Here is a 7,089-nt window from a genome sequence, read left to right on the forward strand (position 1 = left end):
TTTTTGTCGATGTTGAGACATCGTTTAATTGGTTTTTGGTATTGTTTCTGAACACCCCAAGCAAGAATGAATTTTGTTGTGTAGTTAAGTTAGAGACTAAGAGGCCTTTAACCATGCCAACATGCAGTTCATTCGTTAAATTGCAATCTTTGCGGAGTCAATGTATATTAATGCTACCTTAAGTACCATAATCTACATTGGTCTCACAACGCTTAAGCCGAACCTACTCGAACAATTCTATTCGGGGGGATAGCTAATTCTTTTTGATGAGTCTCGCCATAGACTTCCAAAACATTTATGGGGAAACCAAACACCCAATCTCAAGTCGTTCGTCTAAAAGACAACAGACAATTGAACCAAACTATATTTTGCCATGTAAAGCTAACTTAAACCAAGTTAGGAATGGAAAAATAGTTTGGAACACTCTTCTATAGGTATAAATCCCTATTACTACCCTTTTCAGCATGTTCCACCCCTTAACTGGTAGCTGTAGCTGTTCCCAATCATAATAGCTTACACATCAGGTGCATATAGTTTAAGGCCTTATGTAAAATCCCCTTCATAAGCCCACCTTAAACCACATAATTGCATGTCACATTTGAACCAGAACGGCACAGACTGGACGTCGCCCAGAGACGACCTTCGCTGGAGGAGACCTGCAATCCTGACGTTGGTCTCCACTCTTCATCCAGTGGCCGCATCTTCAGTTCAATTCAAGGGAACCCTCTGTATGCTGATCAATCAACACTTCCAATCGTTGTGGATTAATCGTTGTGGATTATATGACTTTTTCAGTGGATTACAGACTCTGTTTCCAAAGGGTTAAAGCATTGATACAATGGAATTACCAACAACATTATGGAATTATCATCAACACAATGGAATTGCCAAGAACATTGTGGAATTACCTTGACTTTTGTTTTCCTTGCTGGATTACTTTTGACTTTTGTTTTCCTTGCTGGATTACTCTTGACTCTAGGACATTCGAAGGCGTAAGTTCATGTTTGGAATTCATCCCCATGGACAGGCGATGATTTGCAAAGGGGGGACTGTAGTGAACTAGGCCTGAAGGTCAAAACCTTGACCTTAAGGACCATATGGGACAGAACTTGTCATTTCATTGATTTGCATCCAGAAATACAGGTTGACCCATCCTGAGACTTTCTTTTCTGTTATTAATCAAGTAAAAGAAGACTATTCTCTATTATCATTACTATTTTACAAATGTTTGATAATCAAATTGTGTTAGTTCAAACAATGTTTGAATGTTGAAGTGAACTAATCATTTAAATCAACTGTGAAACAGTAATAACGATTTTTAATCCTCATTCAAAGAAGAAATCAGGTTAATGATGCATTGTCTGATTTTCTGTCTTCAATGAGCGAAGTTGTAAGTGTGTCGAAGTTCAAGTTTCGGTCAACTGAAAGTTTACTGAAAAGAAATGTCATGTTTAACTTTTACAGCAAGATACTGGAGAATTGGCTCCACGAAGTCTGGTTTCTTCATTACAATCTTCTGTCTGTTCTTAAACAATCTTAATCTTTTCCTTGAATTTTCATAACACCTTACATCACAAAACACACCTCTGTTTTGGTCCATTGACCAATCAGAAACTCCCAAATGAACCGGAAATAGAGCTCTTTAAAATGTCGGTACTTCCTAGTTCAACCCAGGTTGAGTCGACAGTAGAGTTTGGAGGCGAGTTTGGGGAAACAGGAAAATCCTGACATGACCACAGAGCTCTTCCGAGTCTTATGGGATTATAACATCTTCCACCTCTGGGTGGAACTCTGACGGACTCCACTCATGTGAGTCCACTCGTGAGGTGAACTGTTGTTGATGAAGTACCACCACCACTCCGGACGGTTCTCTGCCATCCTACGGAGACGCTAGACCGGTAGTGTTAACTGAACTCCGTATCCGCTGATTCATCTTCAGAGAGGTAACGAGTCGAGTTTACTACCGAGCGTACCGAGGAAAGCTGGGTTCGAATGGAGGGTGTCGTTCTGTTCAACACTTTCCCTCACACACCATCTCCCTCCCTCTAAACTTCATCTTTCCATCTTTAAACTCTCCTATCTGCTAGCAAATTAATCCAGATATTTTTAGAAATGTCTGAAGCAAAGTTTTCACCACCGCCGTGTGGTAATACCTGCCATTCTGCTGGAAGTGAGAACAATCGCTGCATTGTTTACCACTCCTGTAAAACTGATTAATAAGCTGTCGTTATTTTCAATTTTTGCCAATTAATGTAAATGTGTGATGTGTTAAACTTGATTCTGTTAATAAATGACCCACTGTCTTGGTGAGTCAAAGATAATTAACGTCTCACGTCCACATTTTATTAGATTCAGATGCACGTCATATACAGTCCAGAAAAATGAAAGAATCCGTTTTAACAGTATGAATATATATCAGTATATGTACATACTACACAGGACTCCAGTCAGCCAACAGGTGAAAAGGAAGAACCCAGACTCAGACCAGTGGTCATTCCATATGTTGAGGGAGTATCAGAGAAACTGAGACGTTTATTTTCTAAACATAATGTCCCAGTGGCTTTTACACCCCAAAATACATTACGGCAAAGACTGGTTCATCCCAAAGATCCAGTCCCCCGGCACAAACAGAGTAATGTTGTGTATGCTGTTCAGTGTCAGGAGGACTGTGATCAGTCTTACATCTGGGAAACAAAACAGCCACTGGCCAAAAGGATGGCCCAGCACAGAAGATCAACATCATCAGGCCAGGACTCTGCGGTCTACACTCTTCTCCAGGCCAGCGGTCACTCTTTCAGGGATGAAGATGTGCACATCCTGGATAGAGAGAAACGATGGTTTGAGAGAGGAGTAAAGGAGGCCATCTTTGTGAAAAGAAACCATCCATCCATCCATCCATTTTCTTTACCCGCTTATTCCATTTTGGGTCACGGGGGTCGCTGGTGCCCATGTCCAGCAATCACTGTGCGAGGGGCGGGGGACACCCTGGACTGGTCGCAAGTCCATCACAGGGACACATAGAGACAAACGAGACAAACAACTATTCACTCTCTCACTCACACCTAGGGACAATTTAGAGTTACCAATCAGCCTAACATGCATGTTTTTTGGACTGTGGGAGGAAACCGGAGTACCCGGAGAAAACCCACGCATGCACAGAGAGAACATGCAAACTCCACCCAGAAAGGCCCCTGGACCGGGGTTTGAACTAGGGACCTGCTCGCTGAGAGGCAGCAGCTCTACCAGTTGCGCCACCGTGCTGCCTGTGAAAAGAAACCGTCCATCGTTAAACGGGGGTGGAGGCCTACGTGTTCAATTGTCCCCCTCTTACAATGCTGTGATTGCTAGTATGACTCGGCCCTCTGTGAATAGTAAACAGCCATCAGTGTGCTAATGATCCATTGTTAGGCTGATGGTCCTTCTTGAGCATGTGATCAGCTGGTTTTGATTGTCAGCAGTAAAACTGGTTGATCGACTCTGAGAAGGTGATATTTAAGAGACTGAGCTGAATACAGCACCTCAGACTGAGGAAGTCTCTCGGATGAGAGACGAAACGTTTCTACATTTTTTTGTTGTTTTGCTTTGTTTTGGGTTTTTTTTTGAATGTCCAGAGGACCAGATTTAACTTTTTTAGATTTTTCTACCTGGATTATTGAGCATGCATCAGGATATGGGGTAAAAAGTGTGTGTGCTGGGTGAGTGGGGTTCTTCATGATGCAGGTGGCTCTCTTCCTGCATCTGGAGGTGTAGATGTCTGTGATGGTGGAGAGGCTGACTCCAACAGACTTCTGTGCAGCCTTCACCACTCTCTGCAAAGCTTTTCTTTCTGTGCAACCTCCATGCCACACGTTGATGCTGGTGCACAGGATGCTCTCCACTGCACACCTGTAGAAGGAGGTGAGGAATGAGCTTCCCAGACCAGTTTGTCTCAGCCCCCTGAGGAAGTAGAGTCTCTGATGAGCTTTCTTGATCAGGCTGGTGGTGTTGTTGCCCCAGCTGAGGTTGTCATTCACGTGTACACCCAAGTACTTGTCTTCTTCTTCTTTCGGTTGCTCCCTGCGTTAGGGGTCGCCACAGCGAACTAAGTCGCATGAAGACTTGACAATTATTTTTACGCCGGCTGCCCCCTGTTGGGGCTCCTTGATGGGGAAAGATCATTGAATGTTCTCCTTGCAGGACAATCATATGGTCCCATTGTGTAGTGAGTGAGGTCTTGTGCAGGGCACTTTTCTTGTGGCCTGAGCTGACAAGCCTGCCATAGACTGTCTTGCATGTGTTGTCTCTAAGGTTTCTGAAATGGGAGAGTCACGAATTATCTTCTAAGAGGGTTTTTAACCTCCCAGTCCTCAAGAGAGTTGGTGTGTCCATACCTGAGGAACAAGTAAAACCCCAGGTGGTTCTGCATCGACTCTGGAGGCATAATCTGAGTCTGCAGACAAAAGGCTGGAGGGTGTTTCATGTTGAGCTGCAAACTGAGGATCAGTTTCTGCTTCTTCGATGGACAATAACTCTCTGGATGTTTTAGCAGACCTCAGGAACTGACCCTATTATGTGCTGATTCAGCTGCCCTTCAAGGTCAGTGGTAAAGTGATGTCAGGCCAAGCAGTGAATTTCACCATACCTCCTATTCTCTCTATGGTTGTGGGGATTATGGAATTCATATAGAGAATCTTGCATCACTGCAAAGATGCCAGTACATTGCAGTGTTCTTTCCTTAGCAGTATTCACACAGGTATAGCTCATTCAAGAGTCTTGGATAATGAAGGCTATGGTACAAGGCCTGGGATTTCCAGAGGGCACACTTCTGGATAATGTGAGGAATCATAGACCCAGAGCAAGGTAGCCCTGACAAGAGGAGTAAGATGCACTGCACCACCTAACAACAGGTGATGCTGTAGCAGTGTAATTCAGTTCAATTCAGTTTATTTATGTAGCATCAAATCACAACAACGTTGTCTCAGGGCACTTTATAGGAATATTCACATACATAGTAAAGCCAATTAGTAAAGTTCTCTATCTAAGGAAGCCAACAGACATGTTGAATCTTCACTTCGTTGCAGTCTCCCATCCTGAGCAAGCACAATGGCAACATTGGAAAGGAAAAACTCCCTTTCAAAAGGAAGAAACCTCCAGCAGAAAGAGGCTCAGGACAAGTGGCCCACTGCCGGCTGGGTTTGCAAGGACAGGAAGGAGAGACAAATTAACACAGAATGGTAGGTCCAGATGTAGGTGTAGGTGCAGGTGTACCTGAAAGACCAAAACACATGTCAAGGACAGAAAAAATAATGACAAATAAAAAAATGGTTGGGCAGAGTAAAAAAGGCAGTAGCAGAGTGAAAAAAAAATGTGGCCAGTAGTCCTCCAACAGTCTAAGCCAATAGCAGCATAATTAAGGGACAGCTCAGGAAATCCAAGCCGACCCTAACTATAGGATTTAGCAAAAAGGAAAGTCTTAAGCCTAATCTTAAAACTGGACAATGTGTTAGCCTTACAGACATAAATTTGAAGTTGGTTCCACAAGAGGGAGCCTCACAACTGAAAGATCTGCCTACCATTCTGTTTTTGGAAACTCTAGGAAACACAAGTAAACCTGCAGTCTGAGAGCGAAGTGCTCTGTTAGGAAAATATGCAACAATAAGATCTGTAATATAAGAAGGAGATATGTTGTTGAGAGCTTCGTAGGTTAGAAGTAGGATTTTGAATTCATTTCTGGATTTGACAGGGAGTCAATGGAGAGAAGCTAAAACTGGAGAAATATCTCTCCCACTAACTCCAGTTAAGGCTCTGGAAGCAGCATTTTGGATTAACTGAAGACCTTTTCAATATGTATTTGGACACCCAGATACCATTGCAATAGTCCAGTCTAGACATGACAAATGCATGCACCAGTTTTTCTGCATCATTTTTAGATAAGATGTTTCTGTTGTATTTGCGGGCAACCCAGTTGTAACGAGACCCAGAACGACACAAGACTCAGGCTACAAAAAAGGTGATATTTATTTACAGTGGATAAAAGTATATACAATATGTACAGGCCCTGGAACTGGAACTCCTGGAAGAGGTGAAATAGTCCTTTAGGTCGGGAGCAGGTAAGAGTCACAGGAATGTAGGATTTGATATTGTTGTTTCTTGTCTTACAGTTTCCTTGGTACTGGAGTGAATTCAGGAGTTCCAAGAGGCATGAGTCCCAGCAGCAGAGCACGGGCATCCAAAATCCACACGGGCAGGGTTTCATGAGACCAGACAGGAACCAAGAGAACAGGACTGGTGTAGTATGACATATACTGAGATATATTCATACATTAAACGGGTTCTTCATTTTTCTGGACTGTATAACATGCGTGCATTGAATTTAACAAAAATGTAATGAGAGACGTTATTTATCTTTGACCCATCAAAATGAATGCAGTCATTTATTTACAGAATCAAAGATTAACATCAAACATTTACATTAATTTGGCAAAATATGAAAACAAAAACAGCATAATTAATCAATCAGGAAAACCATACGGCCATGATTTTCCGTTGCTTCACCACAGACATTAATGAAAACATCTGGATTAATTTTCTAGCAGAAAGGAGAGTTTGAAGATGGAAAATTGAGATTTATCTTACAGAGAGATGTGTGAGGGAATTTATCTGTTTTAACCAGAACAGCACGCTCTTTGGAAATCAGCTTGTCCCAAACGGTACACTTTTGGGTGAAGGTCGACTTTACCTTTCTGAAGATAGATCAGGTCGGCGTGAAGTCCTACTTCCAGCCACTTTCAGCATCTCCGTTGAGAACAGCTAAAATACCTCGAGAGTCGTGCGAGGTTATCCAAACAGAAGTTATAATTCCCAAAATCGTCTCTGGTTCAGCTCGTTTGGCCCAGCAGCAACCATGAACGCCTGCGTTTTGCATCCAGGTTGTCCCAAAATCTCTGCATTCTGGATTCCAAGAACTCTTCTGGAACTCTACGGAACTCTGCTGGAACTCTTAAAACTCTCAAAACTCTACCGTTGAACTGGGAAGTTGCCACATTTAAACGGCTATACTTCCGGTTCATTTGAGAGCTTTCTGATTCGTGGATGGACCAGAACAGAGGT

The sequence above is a fragment of the Nematolebias whitei genome, chromosome 6, assembly GCF_014905685.2.
Source record: "Nematolebias whitei isolate Nwh7 chromosome 6, NemWhi1, whole genome shotgun sequence".
NCBI lineage: Eukaryota > Metazoa > Chordata > Actinopteri > Cyprinodontiformes > Rivulidae > Nematolebias > Nematolebias whitei.